Source organism: Oncorhynchus kisutch, linkage group LG8 (genome assembly GCF_002021735.2).
Source record: "Oncorhynchus kisutch isolate 150728-3 linkage group LG8, Okis_V2, whole genome shotgun sequence".
Taxonomy (NCBI): domain Eukaryota; kingdom Metazoa; phylum Chordata; class Actinopteri; order Salmoniformes; family Salmonidae; genus Oncorhynchus; species Oncorhynchus kisutch.
In genome coordinates, this window is record NC_034181.2 from 59943485 (window position 1) to 59970115 (window position 26631).

Consider the following 26631-nt stretch of genomic DNA (forward strand, 5'->3'; position numbering starts at 1 on the left):
CCCCCAGTCTGATCAGAGCAGTATTTTTGAGGTATGGGATGACAGGGCTCATGGCTGATACTCCTATTGGCAGTGAGAGAAAGATACCGGGCTGGTTCTCAGGGGGAGCTGTCCTCTACATAGTGCGCTCAACGAAAGATACTATTTGATAAAGACTCCACTCCCCAAAGCCTCCATAAATAATGAAAAGTTAATGAAGAGGTAACTTAATGATGTAATGAATATCACTCGAGCAAGGTCAAGCCGAAGGGGGAAAGTTGGTGGGCTTTCTAAAAGCCATGAGATCTATTGTATGAGCCTGTCTGTGGGCCTGTTGTGTTCTTTCTGGTCGGTTGTGCAGTCTAACCTTGCTTACAGTAAGTGTACTGTGTGTGTGTGTGTGTGTGTGTGTGTGTGTGTGTGTGTGTGTGTGTGTGTGTGTGTGTGTGTGTGTGTGTGTGTGTGTGTGTGTGTGTGTGTGTGTGTGTGTGTGTGTGTGTGTGTGTGTGTGTGTGTGTGCGCACGTGTGTGTGTGTGCAGCCCAGTGGAGGGACTGGATCTAGTGTTGAACTGGTGATTAAAAATTGAGAGGGTTTGAATGACACCGATGAGAGTGTGTCGGAGCCAGGTGCGATCGATAGTGCTCTGGGTGGCGTGCACTGTGTGTGTGTGTGTGTGGACCATAAACCATGCCATCCCAGGTCTTCAATGGTCAGCAACCAATGTTCTGTATCACCAATAACATTTAACATCAGAATGATCTGTAATATGAAGTAGCCTGTATTTACCCCTGACATTATTTTATGTAGTGTTGGGACTTGCACCAAGATTATATTTTCAACCAAAATTGTTTTCCCCCTGTGTCTTGTACTTAAAGATGAATGGACATTTGGTCCATGTGTGCTGGTGACATGACCCTGCAGAATGGATCCAGTTTCAGCGCTCTCGTCTCAGTCCGAGAAGTGCTTACTTGGCGGTGGCCAGGTGGCCTGTTCGATCTGTTTCCCTTTGTCTGAGGTAAAGAAATGTCTGCCCTGACTCCCTATGCTGTGAGGCTGAGGTAAAGAAGTGTCTGCCCTGACTCCCTATTCTGTGAGGCTGAGGTAAAGAAATGTCTGCCCTGACACCCTATGTTGTGAGGCTGAGGTAAAGAAGTGTCTGCCCTGACTCCCTATGCTGTGAGGCAGAGGTAAAGAAGTGTCTGCCCTGACTCCCTATGCTGTGAGGCAGAGGTAAAGAAGTGTCTGCCCTGACTCCCTATGCTGTGAGGCAGAGGTAAAGAAGTGTCTGCCCTGACTCTCTATGCTGTGAGGCTGAGGTAAAGAAGTGTCTGCCCTGACTCCCTATGCTGTGAGGCAGAGGTAAAGAAGTGTCTGCCCTGACTCCCTATGCTGTGAGGCAGAGGGAAAGAAGTGTCTGCCCTGACTCCCTATGCTGTGAGGCTGAGGTAAAGAAGTGTCTGCCCTGACTCTCTATGCTGTGAGGCTGAGGTAAAGAAGTGTCTGCCCTGACTCTCTATGCTGTGAGGCTGAGGTAAATAAGTGTCTGCCCTGACTCCCAATGCTGTGAGGCTTCTACAGCACATGCGATTGGGGGAGGGGGGATGAATAAGGCTACACTAAAGCCCAGATCTGGTAGTATGGCTTCGATCTGTTGTCGGGGTAGACCACATTAGCATAGTGTTGTCGGGCAGGTTGTGGTAAAAGGCTGTGTGTGTGTGTGTGTGGATTTGCCAATGTATGAAACTAGGTTTGGGGATGATGGTCTGAGGACTTGTGAGGAAAGTGACAGAGAGAGAGCGAGACAGCCTGTGTGCTGCAGAACAAGCCTCTCACATGGGCTTTGCCTTGCTCCAGGCAGGGCCAGGGTCTGTGCAGGTTATACAGATTGTTTGCACACACACACACACACACACACACACACACACCGTTACGCTAGAACTCAACTCCAATGCAATGTGGGAATAGCATGATTTGTAGCACAAGTGCAAACACGTTGCTGAGCGGTTTCCTAATGTGCCTGGAGAGACTTGGGGGTCTCCCTCTCTGGCGAGTTTATAGATGACTGGTGTGTCTGTGCCCGTGTGTCACGGAGACACAATCCACCCGTCTAGTTTCCCTTAACAAGCCTCAGGTCAGACTGCCTGGCACTCATCTACCCTTAAGCACAAGTCAAGCTATTAAACAGATGGAGTCAGTACTGAGAATGTTTTTTTCCCCTGATTTATTTAAACTACTCAAATGTAGCTAGTCAACCTCGGATATACAGTTTGCACTATTAGGATAGTAGGGTCTTAGTAAATATGCTCAAGTAGCTGCAGACAGAGGGAGTGAAAAAGAACACCTGAACACCTGAACAGAAATGAAGCGACTAGGCAAGGTTGGGTGACTGTGTAGCAGAGCACACATTCAAAGTGAAAGAATTTCATTTTCTTCATCCAAAGACGGCCTACCCTTCAGAATTCCCGTCTGCACACAACAGCACAGCCCCGGGCCCTTAGATAGCCAGCGATTCATAGGAGATATTCACCCTGTGGTTATCATAGAGGACAGGGCATGTCCCAGGCCAACTCCTGTGGGACGGCTGTGGGTTACAAGGGGAACGGCGGTAGAGAGCGTTCTATTAGGAACAGAGAATGAAAAAGCCTTTTACCAACATTCATATCTGGGATTGGGTTTTTCTTTTCTTTGAGGGGCAAGCGGATGTTTTTTTTCTTACACAGGATAAGTAAGGATGCACATTAAATAGAACCTTTTTGAATTTTGTTGTATAAAAGTGAGTGTCTGTATGGTGGCTTTTAACAAGGCATGGAGTACAGTACATGTGACTGCTGAGGTGTGACCAGTCCACCCTTTTCACATCCTTGATTGTCAGCATCCTTTGCTGTATATTTCTAAAAAGCAGAACAGTAAGGAGCAACAAAGGTGTGATAGGCGGTGCATGTGTACGTGTTAAAAGCCATCCTCCTTGACTGGAAGCTTCTTGGATGTGCCCTGTGCTCTACCACCACCTGACTCACTATGATGTGTCACTTAAATTGTGCATGCTGGTGTAATGAGCATCAGTCATCAGAAGACACCATTCAAATTATATCTGCTCCGGAATCTGATCCTGTCTGGTGTTGTGTCTCCACAAACAATAACTCACTTTTACTTTCAGCCTGATCCTGTCTAGTGTTGTGTCTCCACAAACAATAACTAACTTTTACTTTCAGCCTGATCCTGTCTAGTGTTGTGTCTCCACAAACAATAACTCACTTTTACTTTCAGCCTGGTCCTGAAACCACACAGACACTGCCAAAGTCACCCTCTTAGACAGCCAGACACACAGTGACCCCCACAGCCTTGTAGGTCTCCAGACAACCTTGATGTGTGTTTTTGGTTTGTGGATATGCCCGTTTGCAGTGTGTGTGTGTGTGTGTGTGTGTGTCTGTGTTGGGGATACTGGAAACCACTTTTTCTATGGGTAGATATTAGATTTTACTACTCCAATAAGCTGATAATAAGCATTTGCTGAGCCTACTATTATTTTTGTATCACTTCTGATGAAGTGTAAACATTCAATCTTTCCATCAAATTCCATTAAACACAGTGAGAATGCAAAAATGCACGTGCACTCTTAAAAAAGAAACCCAAGCAGTGAATTTAAACAGCCGTGCGTGGACATAAATAGTTTAATCTGAGCTCCATAAATCATATGGAGAATGTACATTTGGCCTGGGTAAGGCCTTCGAGTTCACACCCGGATTCTGTAAACATGTTTTTTAGCCGGTCGCGTCGAGTCTTAAGAGACTGCCGGTAATCAAAAACAATAACCGCTCTAAGCGTAAACTCTTCAAAAAGTCCTGGAGAAGTATGAAATAATAATCTGTGGGTGGGCCCAGCCGAATGCTGAGAACGCAAACATTTCACAATAAAGTTGTTTAAATAAAGGCCTTGGCATAGATGGCTGAGAGATAGGACATGCTGCCTTAATTACACACGGCCATAAAAAATAAACCGGCGGCACAAAGTATGACTCGCCGTTCAGCAGGGTTTAACCTATAAAATGTCAGCGAGGTGTGTACTTCAGATGTGAGAGGGGATGTATTGTTTGGAGAGAAAACAACAGGCTCTGAAGGAGAAAAGAAATATCCGCACCAAAAAACAAAAACCCCCCAAAAAATGAAAGACTGTACAATCAACAAAGAGAGCAGTGTTTACTCTGAATTTAAAGACTCTCAAATTCTTCCCCCGCCATTGCGAGGCATTACAGAGAGAAAATAGACCAGCTAAGCACCCCGTTTATTGTTCTTAAACTCTGTGAAAGGTAATATGCTTTAAAGGCACGGTAAATGTATTGGTGTTGCCGGAGTTTGCGCTTATGGACGGTGTAAGGGAGTAAAGTTACATTAGCCTTTGGAGAGAAATAGATTATTTTTCCTGAAGCATGGACTTAAGTTTCTACTGCTGGGTGGGCCCACTCCTCTTTAGTGGTGTTAACATAAGAATAGAGGGGTGGCTAGAGGGTGAGGAGGGGTTAGCTGGTTTAAATTATTCTGCCCCTCCACTGCTGCATCGCAGGGGCTGTTGTTATCCACTTATAACATCAGACGTTCACTCTCTCTCTTTTACTCCCTCTGTCTCATCTCTCTCTCTCTCTCTCTCTCTCTCTCTCTCTCTCTCTCTCTCTCTCTCTCTCTCTCCTCTCTCTCTCTCTCCTCTCTCTCTCTCCTCCTCTCTCTCTCTCTCTCCTCTCTCTCTCTCTCTCCTCTCCTCCTCTCTCTCTCTCTCTCTCCTCTCTCTCTCTCTCTCTCTCTCTCTCCGTCTTTGCTTCACGTGTGTTGTAGAGGCAGTTAGGGCATCAAATCGGGGCCTTTACATACCAGTATTATTTTGTAACGCCTGACTCAGCCCTTGGCACACCTCTGTCCCAGATCTCCTCAGGCGCGTGGCCTACAATGTGACGCGGCGTCACGCCGGCGTGGAATTCTCAACCCACGAGAGGATAAAACGTCTCTCCTGTTCACAGACAGAAGGCCCAGAGTAGGCACACACACACGACACAAGGCAGGAACTCTTAATCACGTTTCATCCTCCAGTCTTAAAGCCCTGGATCTGAATGGTAATTCACCTTAACACGAGCCATAGTCTGAGGGAGTGGAGGGGACCGGGACACTCTTAAGCATGGAGGAGGAATGCAGTTAGATGTAAATGTTTGTGTACGTTCTGCGTACGTCTTGGAGTGCAGGGATGGTGCTTAAAGACATCTGGATGCAATGAAATGCCATTCGTCTAAACAAAAGTGAGCCCCGTCTCTCTGCCTAGCAAGCCACCCAACGTGTGCTCTGCTTTTACTACATGTTTGTGCAATGTTTTCTAAAGTACTATATTGAAAAATGTTTCATTGCAACAGTGTTAAGCTTTCCAACATGAGATGGTTTTCCTTGCTCCAATTTCCCCCTAGATAAACACGGAGGCCATTGGAAATAGCTGTGCACTTGATGAATGACTGAAAAAAGTATACTTTATGACTGAAAAGGCCTACTTTATGACTGCAAAGGCCTACGATATGACTGAAAAGGCCTACTTTATGACGGAAAAGGCCTACGTTATGACTGAGAAGGTCTACTTTATGACTGAGAAGGTCTACTTTATGACTGAAAAGGCCTACGTTATGACTGAAAAGGCCTACTTTATGACTGAAAAGGCCTATGTTATGACTGAAAAGGTCTACTTTATGACTGAAAAGGTCTACTTTATGACTGAAAAGGCCTACTTTATGACTGAAAAGGTCTACTTTATGACTGAAAAGGTCTACGTTATGACTGAAAAGGCCTACTTTATGACTGAAAAGGCCTACTTTATGACTGAAAAGGCCTACTTTAGTACTGAAAAGGCCTACTTTATGACTGAAAAGGTCTACTTTATGACTGAAAAGGTCTACGTTATGACTGAAAAGGCCTACGTTATGACTGAAAAGGCCTACTTTATGACTGAAAAGGCCTACGTTATGACTGAAAAGGCCTACTTTATGACTGAAAAGGCCTACTTTAGTGCTGTTCTAAAGAAGAAAAAGACCAAAAACATTGTCATTGGATTGACCTTTTAGAATAACAGTAATATTCTTTTCAACTTCTGGAGCGCTATTCACGGCATAAAGAATCTCAAGAAGGACAAGCAATTTGGAAAACAACAGCATCAATCATGAGATGTCAGTTCATGGATTGAGTTGTCATCGGAGGGAGGTGGTCAAAGGGGGAGATCAAGCAGAGATGGTCTCTGGACCGTCATATATAAACAAGCTCAGAACATCGGAGGCCTTACCAAGTGTAAACCCCCCCCCAGAACAATCTGGACATCAGCTAAGTTGTACAGTGCTACAGCGTATCCGTCAAGATCGATTTCACTCCCTATTGTTCCACATCGTTGGTGATCTGCAGATCAGACCAACAGTGAGAGAAAGAGAGAGAGTGAGAGAGAGAGAGAGTAGGGGGAGAGGTGGCATGCGTGTGCATGAGAAGCACACCTATAGATTTATCAGCTCTTTCCTTCTATTTAAACAAACAGTCTTGGAGCCTTGGAAGGCAGTGTAGGGACATGCCTAGGATAATAAGCGTCATGGAATCTAATCAGATTTATAAGAGGAATTGATTGTTGTGTGGCAGGAGGAGCAGGAGTGGGGTTGGCAATAAGCTGAAATTTAAGTGTTAATTTTTATGCTAATCTGCTGGCATCTCCGTGTGATGCAATTTGGTTCCCTGCACCGCAGATATGAAATTGTCCTGCTCACAGAGAAAATGTCAGCTTGCCAGACCCTGAAAGCTTGTTATTTATTAGGTATGTTTCTATTAGTATGTGTCACAGTTGTTAGAGAGCCACATGCACACGTATAGACACACACGCGCGCGCAGCGCGTGCACACACACACACACATACAAACACACACACAAATACACACACACAATGGTGCTTCATGCTTGTTCCGCCCAGCTCTCGGCCTTAAAATCGTCTCAGCTCACTGGCTGCAACACTGGGGCATTAATGTATTATCATATATCGGGGTGGTCCTTGCCCTCTGGACAAAAGGCTATTTAATACAATTTAATGACATTCCCAAGCAGGAGAAAGGGAGGGAGACAAGGAGGCAGAGCCTAGATGAAAATAGCATCTGTGTTTCTCATGGCTCACCCATGCAAACATTTCCGCTTAAGATGCGTGACTTCTCTCCTTTCTCCGGCAGAAAGGGGAGAAAAGAGGGAGAAGCTAATGGCAGGGAGAAAGGGGAGAAAAGAGGGAGAAGCTAATGGCAGGGAGAAAGGGGAGAAAAGAGGGAGAAGCTAATGGCAGGGAGAAAGGGGAGAAAAGAGGGAGAAGCTAATGGCAGGGAGAAAGGGGAGAAAAGAGGGAGAAGGTAATGGCAGGGAGAAAGGGGAGAAAAGAGGGAGAAGCTAATGGCAGGGAGAAAGGGGAGAAAAGAGGGAGAAGCTAATGGCAGGGAGAAAGGGGAGAAAAGAGGGAGAAGCTAATGGCAGGGAGAAAGGGGAGAAAATAGGGAGAAGCTAATGGCAGGGAGAAAGGGGAGAAAAAGAGGGAGAAGCTAATGGCAGGGAGAAAGGGGAGAAAAGAGGGAGAAGCTAATGGCAGGGAGAAAGGGAAGAAAAGAGGGAGAAGCTAATGGCAGGGAGAAAGGGGAGAAAAGAGGGAGAAGCTAATGGCAGGGAGAAAGGGGAGAAAAGAGGGAGAAGCTAATGGCAGGGAGAAAGGGGAGTAAAGAGGGAGAGGCTAATGGCAAAGAGAAAGGGGAGAAAAGAGGGAGAAGCTAATGGCAGGGAGAAAGGGGAGAAAAGAGGGAGAAGCTAATGGCAGGGAGAAAGGGGAGAAAAGAGGGAGAAGCTAATGGCAGGGAGAAAGGGGAGAAAAGAGGGAGAAGCTAAGGGCAGGGAGAAAGGGGAGAAAAGAGGGAGAAGCTAATGGCAGGGAGAAAGGGGAGAAAAGAGGGAGAAGCTAATGGCAGGGAGAAAGGGGAGAAAAGAGGGAGAAGCTAATGGCAGGGAGAAAGGGGAGAAAAGAGGGAGAAGCTAATGGCAGGGAGAAAGGGAAGAAAAGAGGGAGAAGCTAATGGCAGGGAGAAAGGGGAGAAAAGAGGGAGAAGCTAAGGGCAGGGAGAATTAGAGAGGATTGAGAAGTCTAGATATGAATATCCATAAAGACAGTGTGCTGTAATCCAGGCCTTAATGCTGCATACAGTAACATGTCACAGACGGCATTGCTCTCCAAGGGCCATTAAGTGATCCATTTCCACAGTCGCACGGTGATGTCATCCGCACGAGACAGCAGAGGGACAGTGACAGCCAGGCGCTGTCTTTGAGTTTCATCCAGCTCTGACAGCTTCCTGTCAAGACGCCTCTCTCCTTTGAAACACCTATTCTCTCCGTCTCTCGTGTTCAAACTGTTTCTCACTCTGTCTAGTCCCCATTCACACTGCTGTTCTGTGTGCCAGTCCCTGAATCCAGTTTATATTGTACACTGGGCGTAGTAACAGAGTAAAAGGTTTGGATGCAATTCACATATAGGTCAATTAAATGCACCAACATCTGCTCTCTCCTTTCCATTTGCATATAGTATTCATATGTTAATGATGTCCCTTGTTTTTTGTGTTTGTGTGTGTTTTTTCTATTTTTTTTGCAATTCCTCCCCTCCTCCCCATCTCTTTGTAAAAAAAAAAGGTTCATGCTTCCTAAAACCGGATATAGCCATCTTATTTTTACTTCCCCTCTCACTAACGCTTCAAGGAAAGAGTTTCTTGAGCAGACAAGTGCCGGGGTTGTTCTGTTGCCATGCCCCTGATTTCGAAAAGAAGAAGCCCTTTGCTGTAGTGGGAAGGCCTCCCTTTTCCAAAGCAGCTTAATGCCTTATAAATCAATGATGACACAGATGGACCAACGATAATCTATTTAGAATGCCTCACAGCAAATATTGTCGTACAGATGATTAGAGATTGAGCTATTTTAACTCACCCCCTTAAAAAATATATATCTTCTGCTCATTTTAATACTTTGAATTATAGGGGGGCTTCACAAGTTTGGTTCTTTTGAAATAAATCTCAAACATTAGAAAAGGGGTCTAATGTGTGAACGTCTGAAGTCTGCCTTCTCTTTGTGGCGTTATGGGTGGGGATAAGGGAACAAAGAGCATATGAAGAGCGTGGTGGTCTGTTGCCAAAACCATAATGACAACGCATGTTTCTTTAACCAGAAAAGGGGGGGTCCTTTAATGGAATTGTGTCTGAGGGTGTAAATGGCTAAGCTAGAGGCCTCAGTCTCTTTTATGGTTGATGGCTCCCGATTCAGCGTGAGGAGGAGGAGGAGTGAGAAAATGAAGTGGAGGTTGTCAGATGTGGCAGCTGCTTGGAATCCTGATAAATATAAGCCCTTATTGATCGGATGAAAATGAAAGATCCCAGAGTGCCGTGCAGTATTTAGCATCTTGTCTGCCGCGCGTCAGCGATGGCCTTGCCTTGGAGGGATAGATTTTCAGCCCGCTGCAAGGCACGGCTTTGATTTCATCTTTAACCTTTTTCGGCTGCATTTCCTTGACCTCTGCGCATCGCTGCCTTTCAGTGAATTTGTTACATTTCACTTGACATCATCTCCCTCTCTCTCTCTCTCTCTCTCCCTCTCTCCCTGTCCCCCTCTCTCTCTCTCTCTCTCCCTGTCCCCCTCTCTCTCTCTCTCTCTCTCCCTCTCTCCCTGTCCCCCCCCTCTCTCTCTCTCCCTCTCTCCCTCTCTCCCTGCCCCCCCCCCCCCTCTCTCTCTCTCTCTCCCCCTCTCTTTCCCACTCCCTTTCTCTCTGTGACAGGAAAGAGACACATCCTTCTAGGTCGGTCGTCATTGCTGTGTGCTGTAGTGACTCAGTGGCAGTGATCTGCCTGGGTCTCCTCGAACCTGACAGACAGGCTCCAGACCAGTATGCAGTTAGTGTGTTAAGGTATGCTCCCCCCCCCCCCCACACACACACACCTTCTGTCACACACTCTCTACTTTGCCACCATAGGTTTCTGCTAATGCTTGTAACTTTGTTACAATCTGGATTGTGATAATCTACCATAATCACCAGCCATCTAAAAACACACTGAACGTCACTCAGTTACCCCACTGAAACATGCCTGTTCCAAATCTCCCCCCTCCCCCTGTGCCACCTCTCCGATGTCACTATACTTCCACTTCATGACTACCCACCTTATTTATTTTTCATTTATAAGAGCCAGCTAGCAATATAACATGGAAAATGTGGGACGAATCATGAACAATTTATGTTTTGGCATTAGTGTAATTGAATTCTCCTCGTATATCACAGGGAGACGTTTCAGGCTTGAATTAAACGAGAGGTACGGATCCATGAAAATAAGGATCCCTTCCTTGTGTTTTAAACAACGCTCCCTTTCTCTTTTAGATGGATGATAAATCCCCTGTGAGGGAGCCTGCAACAGCTGTTGGCAGACAGGCTAGATATGAGAATAGCAGCATAGGATGAGCGAGCATTAAAAATTAATACGCTATTTAGCCTAGGTGTATTTTAGGTATTTGACATTTTCATGTCCGGGACAGACTCAATTTATTCATAGTGCAGAAAAAAGGGAGGAAAAAAAAGAGAAGAGAAATGGTGAGAAAGAAGCGTAAGTGAAGGCCATTCTGTTTTTATGGTCACTCATTCCCTACAGTAGTGATCCGTGTGAAGGCTTAAAGCACACCGTCTGTGTCTATGGAGGAGACTAAAGCTCGTTATGGCTGGAGTAATAATTAGCACACTGCAGAAAGGAAGTGATTTGCCTCTTAAAGCCCTCCAATATCTTTCTTTTTTTTTGTGAGGCCTTTTCTTTGCTTCCTTTTTCATTCTCTCTTTACACTGACTGGGAAATCTACACACACACACACACAAATATATATAAAAAAATAAGCAGGGACATTGGGTAGTGTTCTTTAAAAAAAAAGTTGGTAGGGTATCTAGCTAGGCCCAGGCCCCAGACAGTGAAAGTGGAAATCCCAGACCTCATAGTGATTAATTACTAATGCTCCTCTCGAACATCTCCCATATCCCTCACGATCTAATCGCACTGAAATCTAAGACATGTCCTGTAAGGAAGGATCTGACTATAAGAGCCACCTCACTCAACCACCCTCCCTCCATCTACGTCCCTCTCCCTTCCGCTGTTCTGACTCACACTCTTCTCCTTTCCGTCACTTCTGTCTCTGTCTGTGTCACTCGCTTTTCCCTTCTGCTTCACACACTATTCTGCATGTATCCTTTGACTCTCTCTCTTTCCATATGTTTCCCTTATTGTCTCTACTGTACCCCCCCCCCCCCCCCCCCCCGCCCCTCTTTCTTTCATTTTCTCACGCTTCCAATCGTCATATATACACTGTTATTACCCGGGGGAATATTTAGCAGTAACATGTTAAACACCGCATACCACCCTCTAGTCTTGACTCCGAACACAAACCTGGAAGGCACAAACCTGGAGAAGCATGTGTAAGTACACCGTGCAAATGATCACCAGGATAAAACATACAGCTTTTATTTAGCAGTTTAAACCTATTACGGGATCGCTAAATCTCAAGCCTGGGATCGTTTTTGGAGATCTCTCTCCCGACTACAAGTAAAAATGGGGATCGAAAGCCACTCTACATTGAAAGGAGATGGAGGCACGTTGGAAGCAACAGTCTCAACAACGTCCTTCATTTTCAGATGTCATTGATTTCACATTGCTGGAGTTGAATGCTACTAGTGCTTGAGACAAGGGCCCGCGTTACCTGCGGCTTTGTCGCGATACACTCGTAGAAAATGCGAAACTGTCAGTAGAAGCAGAAAATCTGTAGAAAATATCCTCAAGCCCTTCAGTCTCTCGGGAAAAAAGGAAAAAATGACAATGTGTTCAAAATGTTCTTTGTGTAATCAGTGACATAAATGCGCAGGATTGAGTGATCATTTTTAGCCTAGCCGTGTGTTTTTGTGACGGGAACGTGGAGTTCTTGCCGGACTGTGACAGTACGACATATGCAGATAGTTGGCCTCCCTGGGTCTATAGGGATTTACCAGGGAGCTGCTTCTCTGTGGCGCAAGGTTTTCAGTGTCAGAGCCAATGTGCCTTTGAGGCCGTATCCTAGCAGATTAGCGTCTCTCCTTATCATTCAGATCAAGCCCGGCTCCCTTTGAAAACATATTGTACACATCTACCCCTCCCCTCCCTGCCGTCGTCCATGACAACAATCTGTAGGCGTGATGTCTGTCTCAGAGGAGCAGTGGGAGCCCTTGACAGATAGCAGGTCTGGCGCTGGAGTCAAAAGCAGGCACGTCCGTCCTCCTCCCTACCCAGTGCAGGGGAGAGAAAGAGACTGTCAGGCGACAGAGGGGACCGAAGGGGCCTGGGCTGGGGGGCTTGGAGCCCAACACTCAAGCCCTTCATCATCCTCCTATGATAGCAGGGGTAATTGATATATGGGCACAGCCGTCTCTTCCCCTTCGCGTGTTAAGGTCGACTTATCTACATTTCACCCCCGATTTCTCCACTCCCATTATATTTCCTAGATATTGACTGACTGCTGAGGGTGGTGTGTGAAATGAAACCCAGAGAAAAAGAAGAGAAAAGTGCTTTTATTCCGGCGCCTAACCCCGCCTGTTATCAAAGTAACTTTGAGCTTATTAGCGACAAAGGGCCTACCCCCCCCCCCCCCCCCCCCCCCTCCTGCTTTGTGCGGCCGTGTACGCCAGCGCTTCCTGAATTAAACTGCTGGCTTCCTGTTCTTTTATATGCATGGCCACATCTGGGGAGCCTGCTCACAGCCCTGCTGCCTAATAACAATCACCTTCCCTTTCAGTCCCCACTGATTGTTTCTAATTCACTCTGACAGATAGTGGCTGACAAGCCGCCCGCGCCTCCCTCCCTCCGTGACCCCGGATCACTCACCGCACTTATAAGGCCTGTCATTTTTAATATTTGATTTCAGTTTTAAGTTATGTGTTTTACCCAGATGATGAAATCAGTGTTTAACTGAACACAAAATGGATCTCCCCTCTCCCTTTTCATCTTCAATCTCTCCCTTGCCTGCCCTCTTTGCCTTTTCTCTCTCTCCTTCTCTCCTCTGTTTATGGAGATTGGCGGCGAGGAGGATATGAGAGATAATATAGGCACACAGACACAGAAATGCGCACAGCCACAGACGGACACACAAAGACACAAAACTCACAGACACACGGACACACTGCATTTTACATTGTGATCTGCCAGTGGGTATTGTACATTTTCTCGGTATCTAGAAGTCCAGCAACAGGACTTGATGCGTGGCCATTGACAAATATCCAATGTTGTATATGTCCTCAGGCCTGCAAGTTACTTAGTTTCCGACATTCTTTGCTTTCCATTGATTGCCAATAAAGGTGTTTAGACATGAGTAAAATGCATATCAGGTGGACTGATCACTAAATGAACGGATAGATTCATCGACAGGTAGATGGATGACATTTTGCAGGGCAATCCATGCAGTCCGTCAATAAAAAAAACACCATTTAGAGTTAAATGAAAATAAGCAATTACTTAGTTAGCCGGTTCAATAGTTTGCTACCCACATACTTCACAGAGCTTTATATATAGAGAGAGAGATAGAAGGACAAGAATGAGAAGACCAGAGAAAAAGAGAGATTGAGAGATCCATTGCGACCTTGTGCCTACTACACCCACCCACTACACCCACCGTCTCAAATAGACACATCCACCGTCTTATCAACACATTGACTGTGTGTTCCCCTCACAACAACAAGACAACATCTCCAAAACTTATGAACACTCTGCACCCCTATCACCCCGACGTACCCAGACACCATCTCCAAAACACACCCACTTCATACCGACAAGGCATTGTGTCATTCCGGGACACGACGGTGCCTTGGGCATGCCCGATTCCATTTTTTTTTCTCCCAATGACAAAAACAGAACTAATTGGAGTACCACTGCATGTTTTCACTAAAGGCACAATTTAATTACATTTGAGCTGGGAATGAGTATTTTGGGAACGTCATATGTTCGTTCAACAAATGGAGCGAACGAAAGGCAATATTTGTTTTGCTTTGATTAGCAAACCGGCAGGGTAATTTGTTAAGAAAGGGACAGAAAATCTCTGTTTAACCCCCTTCCCCCAGAACAGACTCTCACCCCCCACACCCGTTCCCGACACTGTCCCTACAATGTGGAATCAGCCTCACCCCCCCCCCCCTTCCTTAAGCCTTAAATGTTAATGAACTTTTGCCCCCAGCATTTTGACTTTGGACCGTTGTCTCCAGTCTCCAGTCCCTAATCTCTGTCCTTTAGTGGCTTTGTTGATAAATACTTTATTCATCATGTAAAGAGTATTGTTTTCACCAAGGTTGTATTAATAAACATGAACAAATGTATTCTTCGCCAAAACGTGATTAATGCACATCAGCCTGTGTATTGCACACTCTAGCTCTCACCCCCCCCCCCCCCCCCCCCCCCCCCAAAAAAAAATGACCCATCAACATAAAATATTTATGGCATAATATTAATGGTTTTGTAAAGAAAATAACAAGTTATTAATCCTCTGATTAACAACTGATTAACCTTTTTATTAAACACGTGATCCGTGCATCGTCGATTCAGGATATGTCGCCTGAGTGTGCTGCAGAATAATTATTTTTGTGTCTTTTCTAATTGCAAAAATCGCATGGCTGAACTGTTGTTTTTTTTTTTTTTTGTACACATGCACACACACTTACACTTGCTCACACAACGTGAGATATGCAGTCCAAGTACACATATACCCAAAAAATTGGCAAAATTCTATCGCATGAAGTCGAAAGCGACTAAATATAGCAGCAGCTCTTTAAAACAATGGGGTTTAATTCACATATCCGTTTATTCCACAGTTATTGGCTGTGGGACAGTACAGAGAAAACACTGTGCTGAAGGACAAACGCTTTCTTTTCTCTTCTTTTTGTGTGTGTTTGCTCATCTCTATGCTATTGTGTGTATTTTTAGTCCCCCGTCTCAGTCCGCTAAAACACAATTATGTTATGTTTTGAGACATGCCAAGAGTGACTTCACTGTGCGGCCTAGAAGGGAGAAAAAAAAGGCGTTTCTTTGGGGCCATGATCTACCGGTTGCTTATGCAAGTAGGGCTTTTGCAGTGGACATTCACTTGGTGAAGTTTTTTAGGGATTGGCTTGTTAGGAAAACAGACATTACCATAGCAGTCCAAAGAGAAGTACTAACAACTACCAACTCTAGACTGTTTCTCATAGGATATTTACAGGGGTTTTCTGAAGTAGTTCTCTGTATTGTGCATATGAAGTAGGTAGGTAAATAACGAGAGGATAGACATTGTTATTAACATTTCTTTATTTCCCTAATGATAAAAAAAAACAAATTCTATAGTCTTTGTGAGAAGGCTTTGGCTTAGTGCTCAGGCCTCGGGCGCAACTCAGGGACAGTCTACAGTCCTGGGTCCTGGGCCACCTCTTTTCTTTTAATTCATATCTTTGTTTAAGCATGCTTTTTTTTAAATTCATACACCCCTGCCTTTCATTCGGGCCCTTTTCTTTAGCGGGCAGAATCCATCAAAGCCCAATGTGTTGTGAAAAGGCAACAACAATAGGCCTCTTTGTGGAAAGATGTGTGAGGGGGATAAGTGTGTTGGGGACACTTGTTTTTTTTTTATGGCCTGGTCTTATGATGGATCGGTGCTTGTTCGGCAGGGTGTCTTTGTTACTTTCCTTATTCCTCAAATACCAATGGAAGATTTCACCTTCAGCGACTTTCCCTTTAACCACAATCTCACTTTGGACTTGCTCTCTTTCTGCTCTCCTTCTATCTCTCTCTTTAATTCGCCTGTCTCTAGTCTCTCTCTCTCTCTCTCTCACGCACACTAGCCTCTATCTGTGTCTTTCTTTTTGTCTGTCTGTCTGTCTGTCTGTCTGTCTGTCTGTCTGTCTGTCTGTCTGTCTGTCTGTCTGTCTGTCTGTCTGTCTGTCTGTCTGTCTGTCTGTCTGTCTGTCTGTCTGTCTGTCTGTCTCTCTCTCTCTCTCTCTCTCTCTCTCTCTCTCTCTCTCTCTCCCTCTCTCCCTCTCTCTCTGTCTCTCTCTCTCTGTCTCTCTCTCCACCACACAAACTGGCCACCCTGGGATTCCTCGCAGTCAGTCACACACTCCTCTAAAAACAATTATCTTTGAACTTGCTTTTAGTGCTGTTTGTCCTAATTACAGATCATTTTCTCTGTCAGATTTCTACTTTTATTGCAGTTTTGCCCTGAATGTTGATCCTATTGAGGTTCAACCTTATTTTACTCCCTGGAACACCCCTAAGACCTGGATTCATCACATATCCCCCTAGGACTTCTCTCTCTTTCTCCCTCTTCAAATTCATTTTTTTTTCTCATAATTAAAAAAATATATATATTTAAGATATCATTTTTTTGTAGTATTATCCAAATGAATTAGTGGGATCCCAAAATACACAGAAGGACGTATGGTTTGTCCCAATTTCTGTGTTACGGTTCACATTTTGGGCTTTTTGGGGCTTTTTTGCTGAGGTACATCTCTGTAAGACATTGGACTGAGTAACTTCAGTGCCACTTGGGATTCACTATGTATTTATAGATCGGTGGTACAGAGGTGGACTTCGTAGTAATTAAAGACGAGTAAAGGTGGTTAATTCCTTCCCGGTGCGTCGTTCTGTTAACTATTTATGAGACGGTCTCGACTGAAAACCTACACACACTGTGCACGCGTGCACCTAAGCTTCTTAAGGATGTTTGTCACCATGCAGACACCACACAACATGTGCTGCAGAGAGACGTTTAGATACGGTGCAGGGCTTTTTGAATTAGAACTGGATTGTGTTGCAGATATGTTCATGGGCCGGGTCAATGACCGTCTATGGGATTAGTATCATAAAGTGGATCCAGCCACAATTTTCTTTTTTTACTAAATAAAGAACAAATTATTATTTACAATGACGGCCTCGGAAACAGTGGGTTTAACTGCCTTGTTCAGGGGCAGAATGACAGCTCAGGGATTCGATCTAGCAACCTTTTGGTTACTGGCCCAACGCTCTAACTATTTGGCTACCTGCCGCCCGAATGAGCGTGAGAAGTCCTCTGCCCCAGATGTACAGTGAACCTGCCCTACCTGAGGGAAAGACTGCGACATACAATGCTGGAATCTGACTGTCCCAAATGCCGGTGCGTGATGCAACCGCTCACAATCTGTTCAGGAGGAATCATGTCATCATTCATCATAGTGGCACTCCTCTGTTGCATGTTTAGGCAGTTGTTGTCCCGACTGTCTAATCACACAGGATGTCTGGGTTTGTTTGTCCTTGGACAATATACTTGAGCTTTTCTCCTCCAATGAGAATACAGCAATTAAATTATGTCTACTTTGCATTAATTTGATACAGTATATGGATCCTAAAGACACACTTTTCGCTATTTTTGCTGACCATTAGAATTAACTTGAAAAACAAATGATTTCCTCCCACGCGCTCTTACTCGACTGTTCTGTTCCGTCTTGTTCTGTTCCGTCTTGTTCTGTTCCGTCTTGTTTCTTAACAAAAAGCAGAGGAGAAGCTCTTTACGTTCGTTCGGTGAGTTTTTGAAGTACCTCCTCAACGCGACACACACTAGAGAGATGTTCATTTATTCAGGGCACAGTGTGAGATGGAGAGGCAGCACTCTCCTCTCCTCCCTCTCCAGTGGCCCGCCTGCCTGGACGCCTGGCCCACGGTGGCCTGAACTTCCACACCGATTGATGGCCCCGTGTAGACCCCCAGCTCCTCCAAACTCCCATAATGCTCAGGGAGCGCATCTTTACACACACACACACACACACACACACACACACACACACACACACACACACACACACACACACACACACACACACACACACAGGGCCTAATTGAATTACATCCCCTTCAGCTCTGGGGTCCTCCACTGAAGGAAAGAGATGGTCTGTTTCACTGAGACCCAGCTACGGAGTCCTAGTTCTCCCAATGCCTATCATCCACGTTAGATGTGTCACCAGGACAAATGGAGACATAAGGCAGGCGGGCAAAGAGATCCGTCACAGTGACTTTGGCAGTGGTTTGCGACTGTTTCAGAGAGTTTCCTCTTGCACCACCACTGTGCTCCTCATCACAGAGAGCGCCGCTGACAGCCAGTGAAGGCTGCTTTGTTTGTGTAGTTGTCTGCTCTCTTTAATGAGCCATTTATTGTGTGTTTTGTATTCGTCGTGTTTGTATCGTTTTTTCGCTGGTTGAGTTTCGGAAAGAGAGGCCTTGTCTTCCCGGACTCCTTTAGAAAGTAGTCGAACCGCCCCGAGAGTGACTCGGGCTGCGTGTTTTGGAGCACGCCAAGTTTCGACGCTCCGTCGCTCTTAGCCGTTTCCCAAATCAAAGCATCAGAGCTGCAGTCAAACTGCAGTCCTCCTCCTCTTCGTCTCGTCTCACCGTGTGCCTGAAGCGGTGCGGCTCTCTCCGCAGCAGGGGAAAGGCAGAGCGGCGGGTAGGAGCGGGACGGGGGGGACGGGGGGGGGAGGAGGGCGAATGTAGCAGACTGTGACACGTACCTGTCAGCAGGTACTCCAAATAATTGGTAAATTACTACCGCGGGATAGGAGGAATCTCTCTTCTCTTTCTGTTTGATGAATATTTGAAGTCATAGAACAACGCCGCGCGTTTGGCTCGGCGAGTCGGGCTATCACGCGCATCGAGGAAGAGGAGCAGCTGACGCACGGGGAACAGGAGGGATCCTACTGTACTGCTTGGTGTAGACAGACACTGAACAGAGAGCACGGGGAGCACGGCGTGGAGACCGTCCTCATAGTCGAAGCAGGTCTGAACTAACAAGTGGCATAAACGTATACATTGAGACAGTGCTCAACTAAGTGATATATGCTCTCTGTTACTGGCTGACACTGACACGCCCACACACTACGCTGACATACTCACGCCCACACACTACGCTGACATACTCACTCTCACACACTACGCTGACATACTCACTCTCACACACTACGCTGACATACTCACTCTCACACACTACGCTGACATACTCACTCTCACACACTACGCTGACATACTCACTCTCACACACTACGCTGACATACTCACGCCCACACACTACGCTGACATACTCACTCTCACACACTACGCTGACATACTCACTCTCACACACTACGCTGACATACTCACTCTCACACACTACGCTGACATACTCACTCTCACACACTACGCTGACATACTCACTCTCACACACTACGGTGACATACTCACTCTCACACACTACGCTGACATACTCACTCTCACACACTACGCTGACATACTCACTCTCACACACTACGCTGACATACTCACTCTCACACACTACGCTGACATACTCACTCTCACACACTACGCTGACATACTCACTCTCACACACTTGGAAGCTAAACCCTTCCCCCCACCCCCCATTTTGAATGGATACCATAGAAAGTTCACTTACTCTGTGGACAAATGTGTTTTAACTTTCGGGAATCTTCACCCCCTGCCAATTCGACGGGAGCCATTGGGCTCATTGTGTGTCTGTTAATGAAACATCTTCACGTTGCTCTTTCGTCGGCCTCAAACTCACTTTATGCCACAGTCAATTAAACCCCTTAGGGCCGCTCTGTGCATAAAAAGATATAGAGCGCGTTTGACATTTCAGCTCGCTCGTGTTAGGCACACCGATAGAACACTTTGCTTTGAGCTGTATGGAGAGAAACAAACCACAGAGAAAGGAACCATTAGGACATTTAAAGGGCCGTGCCACGACACTAGTACGAGGTGGAGAAACAGTAGCCCCAAGCACGGAACAGTCTCCAAGGGAATGTGTCCTATGGAAAGTAGCCATATCTGAGTTGGTGACTTATAATGGAAGGTTTTGGGATTATCTGAGGCAAGTGCGAGCTGGGGACATTGGATGCTATTGGTCAAAAGACACAGAATGGACTAGATTGAGGTTGTGGCACTAAAAAACTGTGACTGGGCTTGAGGAACTTGGTCCATATCGCCTGAATGAACTGGTTGTGTGGGGCGTTGATGCAGTCATGCCTTAGATATGGCCAGAAGTGTAATGAAGCGTATGGGGCACATCCTCGATTCTTACCCCACAAAGCAAGGCCTCCTTCAGGGTTGACTGGACTTAGGGTGGCCCACGGGCCTGTAGTTGAGCCCATGTTTCAGTGGTGTGAAACAGCTTGACATGTGAGACACTTCCCCAATGTATGAGGCGATTTATCTGCCTTTTACCCTGTCTGCCATGGCGAGGCTGAGTCAATGAAGGCCATGTCTGGCCAGTGGACCTCATTGGTAGTAGCCGCTGTTGTGCGCATTCTATGGTATTTTCTTATCCCCGTCACGATCCAAATCAAATTTGATTTTCTATAGCGTTCCATGCGACATGTCCATCTCAGATTGCGTTTCGGAGAAGAATGGGATTGTTTTGTTGCGGAGACGTTCATGGTGGTACGTGTTTCCTCGTGTAGGTTGTATCAATAGGTCCAGTGTATTAGATGTCTGAACTCTGTTTGGTATGCTCAACAACCAGTAACCTGAACAACAGATCTCCATTGCATTGTTTCCTGTTAGTCTATGGGGACTGTGTCCGGCCTGCATATAAACAGGGGTGTTTTATATAGTTGTTTTTCACTAGCGACATCTTTGGGTAGATGTTCAAGAAATCGTCCCCCCAATTGTGATGTGTTCATCTCAGCTGAGGATTTAATGCGGAGACGCTTAAAAACGTAGATCTCGCACGGACCGACGGAGAATCTATTATTCACAAAAGCTAATGCATTGTTTCTGTTGCTTTATATAATCCCCCCCCCCCCTTTTCCACCCCACCAGCATTTTCTCCGGCAGGTTGGCAGTAAAATCTGTATTGAAATTAGAAGTTTGAAAGACAAACCACTAGCTCCTTATATGTGTAAACTGCGTTAAATCACACATTGAGCTTACAGAACAGAGCTTCAAATGTTAAATGGGGGTTGAAGTCTGCCTGAACTAATTTGTAGGGCTTTGCACCATGTTGACATTTAAATGGGATAAGAATAGAAAACTGTATGCCGACCTATTTTGAAGATGCTTTCGGAATACATTCACATCAGCGCCGGTCTATAATTAATAAAAATAGACAGGCTTTCTTGCTCCAGATTTGATTGTAATACAACCTTATAAACACTACAGGGATGGGGGGAGGGGGGGGAGAACGGAGAGAAAAAATGGATGGGGGCAGGAATTAAGAGGGAAGTGGATTGCACACACCTGGTTTTGCAGGAGATTGCGTTGGCTGGCTGCTGTGCTATCACATTACTGTGATCCAGCCCCTGTGTTTGTGAGAGAATTGAGGAGAGGGACCGGCAAAATCAGCATGCAAATAGCGGCACATTGTTAACTTAATCAGATGCAGGAGGGAAAAACTATGGAGAGAGAGAGGGAGAACGGGAGAGGACGGAGGGTAGGAAGGAGGGATGTAGAGGAGGGAGAGAGGGAGAACGGGAGAGGACGGAGGGTAGGAAGGAGGGATGTAGAGGAGGGAGAGAGGGAGAACGGGAGAGGATGGAGGGTAGGAAGGAGGGATGTAGAGGAGGGAGAGAGGGAGAACGGGAGAGGACGGAGGGTAGGAAGGAGGGATGTAGAGGAGGGAGAGAGGGAGAACGGGAGAGGACGGAGGGTAGGAAGGAGGGATGTAGAGGAGGGAGAGAGGGAGAACGGGAGAGGACGGAGGGTAGGAAGGAGGGATGTAGAGGAGGGAGAGAGGGAGAACGGGAGAGGACGGAGGGTAGGAAGGAGGGATGTAGAGGAGGGAGAGAGGGAGAACGGGAGAGGACGGAGGGTAGGAAGGAGGGATGTAGAGGAGGGAGAGAGGGAGAACGGGCGAGGACGGAGGGTAGGAAGGAGGGATGTAGAGGAGGGAGAGAGGGAGAACGGGAGAGGACGGAGGGTAGGAAGGAGGGATGTAGAGGAGGGAGAGAGGGAGAACGGGAGAGGACGGAGGGTAGGAAGGAGGGATGTAGAGGAGGGAGAGAGGGAGAACGGGAGAGGACGGAGGGTAGGAAGGAGGGATGTAGAGGAGGGAGAGAGGGAGAACGGGAGAGGACGGAGGGTAGGAAGGAGGGATGTAGAGGAGGGAGAGAGGGAGAACGGGAGAGGACGGAGGGTAGGAAGGAGGGATGTAGAGGAGGGAGAGAGGGAGAACGGGAGAGGACGGAGGGTAGGAAGGAGGGATGTAGAGGAGGGAGAGAGGGAGAACGGGAGAGGATGGAGGGTAGGAAGGAGGGATGTAGAGGAGGTGGGTAACATAAATAAGAGTCGGGGCCCTGAGATGGCGGAGGGCAGAGGGGAAGGGATATGTGTATGGAGGTGAGGGGTGAGGGGCCGAGTGGGGGGGACGGGGGCTCGTTACAGGGCATGAAGATGATGAAGCCTCTCCAGAGGTCCTTCAAGTGGCTCAGACAGGCAGTTCAGTGGTGATAGCAGAACACCGTCCGTGTTGTGAGCCCTGCCGTCACCAGCCCCCCCGACAACAGATCACAGCTGTAGGACATGGGCGATTTAATATCCTGCATTATCGAAAGGCTGAGGGTACAGGGAGGGGTGGTGGGGTGCGGCAGGCAGACTAAACATGGCAGGTGCCCCCATGCTGCTCGTGACTGTCTAGGCTAAGCCATGTGTCACAGTTTTATTCACTAAAAATACATCCTAGGCTCATCATTTGACCAAAACATGGATGCCCTTTCATATGGCTGCAAGATCATTTTGATTTGTACATCTGGAAATGTCTTTTGAGTGTGTTGAAATGGCACGGTGTACCCTTAAGAGTTCCAGCTGCTACGCGGTCACCACTAGTGGGGATGAAATAGAGAGGTTAACGACCCGTGATCCATCGATCATGCAGCGATGCCTCCTGAATAGAATATGTACAGTCTGCAGCCATGGTAACATAAACAACATATTAGCATCATGGTGGTGGGTGTTAGCGATGACGAGGGTTCAGGAAAACAGAGAATGTGAGTAATGTCACTGATCACCAGCCACACGGCACTACACCGGGACAATTAAAGAAGAGGCCTTGTGTTGCTTCAAGAGCAAGACATCTCCAGGGAGGGAAGCATTGAATGCACTATACAGAGAGGTCATTTTTCGTTCAACATTACCAACCTTTATGAACACACACACACACACACATATGCACACACACGTACGCATGCACTTGTGCACACACACAGGCACACACACACACACACACACACAAATTCACACGCAGGGAGAAGTTGTGTAAATGCAGACAGGTCAGAGAGAGTTTTTGTAATGTATACTGTCCTTTACCTCTCAGATTTTCTGTCGAATGTCTCCTAAATGTTATTTGCAGTAATTAGCTATTATCTTTAGCAACCTCACCAAAGGGAAGCTGCTGCTCTGGGTTGGGTGCTTCATAGAGGAGAACAGGATGAGAGGTTTTTGTAGTGGAGTTCAGAGAGAGGCCTGTTTTGAAGTTTGACCAACTTTGCCTTATTCTCCTAATCAGAGTCGCGTCTTAGTGAGGCGTTGGCATGTAGGCAAACACTTCTGTCTGGCCCGCAAAATGGTTACACTCGCTCTCTCTTCCCCCTTCTTCCCCTCTTTCCCTCTCCCTCCCTTCCTCTCTCACGTTTTCTCTGATTCTAAGAAGAGTAGCCTCCACTGTTTCAGATGAAGTCAGATAAATACACGATCCTTGATGTCCCGAAGGCTCCCCACCCTCCCTCCTGAGAGCACACCCTCCTAACGCACTTCCTCTGCCACAATTAGTCCATAATAAATACACTCTTAATGCCGATAATGTGCCCTGCTCTCTGAATCTCCCTCTCTTCCTCTCTTGTCTTTCCCCCCCCCCCCTTTCTTATTAAGCCACATTAAGACGTGACTTTGGGTCACACGAGAGGGAGAGAGAAAATGATGAATTATTCTCAGAGCTACTCACAGCTGCAAACAATAGCGGCAAAGAAAATACAGATATTGTAACGTATGCAAAGAATCGAGAGCATTTGCAGTCAAGTCTCACTTCCTGATGGCTTTGATAAGATGAGTTGCTTTCTTAAACAGGATGTGTGCTGCTTTTAAAAAACTGCTCTATGGACATACCGAGTACAGTTGCGTAACGGCCTGCCTTGACAGAGTGCCTGCAAGACTTGAACGATTCCTTCACATGAAGTCTCTCCAGATTAGCTTGAGATAGTTCATCAAAGTGATGGAATAAAGGAGATTTAGCATTGTCATATTAAAAAGACATGCAGTGGTTGAATATTTAAAAAGCCCATTTGCCTTGACAGAAGTGCTTTTTCACTCAAGAGCATATGGCTCCCCTACCTGTTTACTCGTCTCCCCTCATCTTCACACAGAGGGAAAAAAAGAGGAGAGAAAAATAGATATTTTCAAAGATATTGAAGAATCGTTCAATTAACAGTGGCGTGATGTAAAATAATTACTTGACTTGCTTTCCATAATGAGTATCTCTAATTATCCATACATTTGTTTGGTGAAAACTCCAAACTACAGTTGTGAGGAGATGGTAAGTACGTTGAAGTAGCACCCAACCCCCCTCTCCTCCCTTCCCTTTACAAAGGCTGCATGACTTGGCTTCAAGGCACAATTCGCATGTATGCATACAAGTGACGGTAAATAGTCAGGAGTGTAAGGGATCTTTTTTTTTTAAATTAGCTATGCAACAAATTAAAGGATTCACAAACTAAATTGAACCTTGTCTCCGTCGCCTCCCGGTTTGATTTCAGCACCTGTCACAACAACAGCCCCTGTTCAGCCATTATGCAAAACTTCCTAAGAACAGAACCAGCACGAGGAGGAGAAAACAGCAATTATTTCTGATATTCACTTATTTCAGGTGATATTGACATTTAGAGTTTAGAAGAAAAAAAGAAAAGAAATATGACCTGAAAGGGAAGAAAACGTGGCCTGGTTGACTTTGTCAACCGGCGCTAGGCAGATATGGTTTTATTTTGCCAACATTAAAGCCGCTCTAATGCCTGTGAAAGTGTGATGATGGGTGACTCACTCAGCACTACCAGGCTCCCTTTCTCATTTCCCACTGTAGAGTGAAAACAATCGCTGGGTTGATTGTACTGTTAGCATGTGCGCGCTGTTCTCTCTCCCTGTCTGCCTTTAAGAAACCGTGTTGGCCATGCCTTACCAGCGATGTGTCATTGCATTCATTTTCCAGTGAGTAGTATTCAAATGCAGAAAGGCAGCCCAGGGGAATGATGTAAGCCATGATCGACCCTACACGGACAGCTACACTGTGGTCATTGTTCGCTGGCCTTTCTCCGCTGTAGGGTAACCATGCGTGATCAGCGATTCGACCGTGACTACTGTAAGGACATGGCCCTGTCCCCCCCCCATGACAGAGGGTTAGGAGGGGGAGGGGTAAGAGGGGAGGAATTGCACAGGACAGAATACAGACAATCATTTATATGTTGGAAATTCTTCCCCATGATCTAAAATCATTTACTTTTCATCACTTTTTTTGTGCGCTAGTTTGTCCTCTGTCGTCTATCTCATCCATCTCCCTTCTTATTGTGAAACACGGTCTGGTTAACAAATGTTCGAGACAATTAATCCCCCACTCATCACAATGCGTAAAATCTACTGGCAGGAGTCTTTCCACACTGCTGTGACCACTATTGCAAGATATGCACATGAAAAAGGCACACACACATCTGCTGGTCATCAGAATAATACCAAGAATGGTTAGCATAAAAGGAAGCTTTGAGCTTTTGGCCGGCTCCGGATGATGGTGCGGCTGACCAGGACAATGAACTGTGGGAATTCGCTTGTCTCCCGTTGATCTTCCTCCTTGGCATCCCGAAAGCCTGTCAGACGCAGGGATAAAAAGACAGGCATTTTTCTTTCTCTCTTTTCTTTCTATTTTTTTTCTTTCAGCGGAGGGGGCCTCATAGTGATCTGTGGAGATGAGCTGAAAGCCGAACTACCTGTTGACAAGTCCTCTTAAGAGACCTCAATGACATATTGTGTGGGACTACAGAGCAGAAAGGAAAGGCCCAGCTAGGTCGATTCATATTTGTCACTGTTGTATAGCGTTCAAGTTCTTGTATATAGAATTGTTGTTTTGATGTGTTGGTTTACTTCATTCATACTACGTTATGAAGCTAGAATCTTGGTTCTTAACTCATAAGTTAGCGTAGTTGTTGTGTGGGGTCTAGGGTATGACGTTGGAAGGAACGGACTGGGTTTATTCAACTTTATTTCACTTGTTGTGCTGGGAACCTTTCTGTTTTCGCCTCATTACAGCATGTAATAATCCAGTTCAGTCAAAGAGCATGGAGAGGAAGAAAAACAACTCCCTTTTTCATTGGGTTAATTAGAAGCGTTCCGAAGACCACCTGCAATAGACTAAACAAGCATGAGGAAATATTCCTATTAGCTTCAATTTACTGCCATGCTTAAAATGAGCCCAGCTATCTCTACTTGTGTTGGTATCTGCTTTCCTTCAATATATATATATTTTTAAATACGCTTTCCTCAGAGTATGTAACATATGGCAAACACACTAATTTTCCATCAGATTGT

At 46.0% G+C, this 26631-nt stretch overlaps 1 protein-coding gene across 2 annotated transcripts in view; it reads left to right on the top strand.

The window, feature by feature from the left end:
* Positions 1-26631, top strand: part of LOC109895286 (zinc finger protein 536) — a 203887-nt gene that overhangs the window by 51937 nt on the left and 125319 nt on the right. For both annotated transcript variants that reach the window (XM_031830754.1, XM_031830753.1), the window contains exon 3: positions 9819-9947. The gene's annotated coding sequence lies outside the window, so the exon portion shown is untranslated. The remainder of the gene's footprint in view (positions 1-9818; positions 9948-26631) is intronic.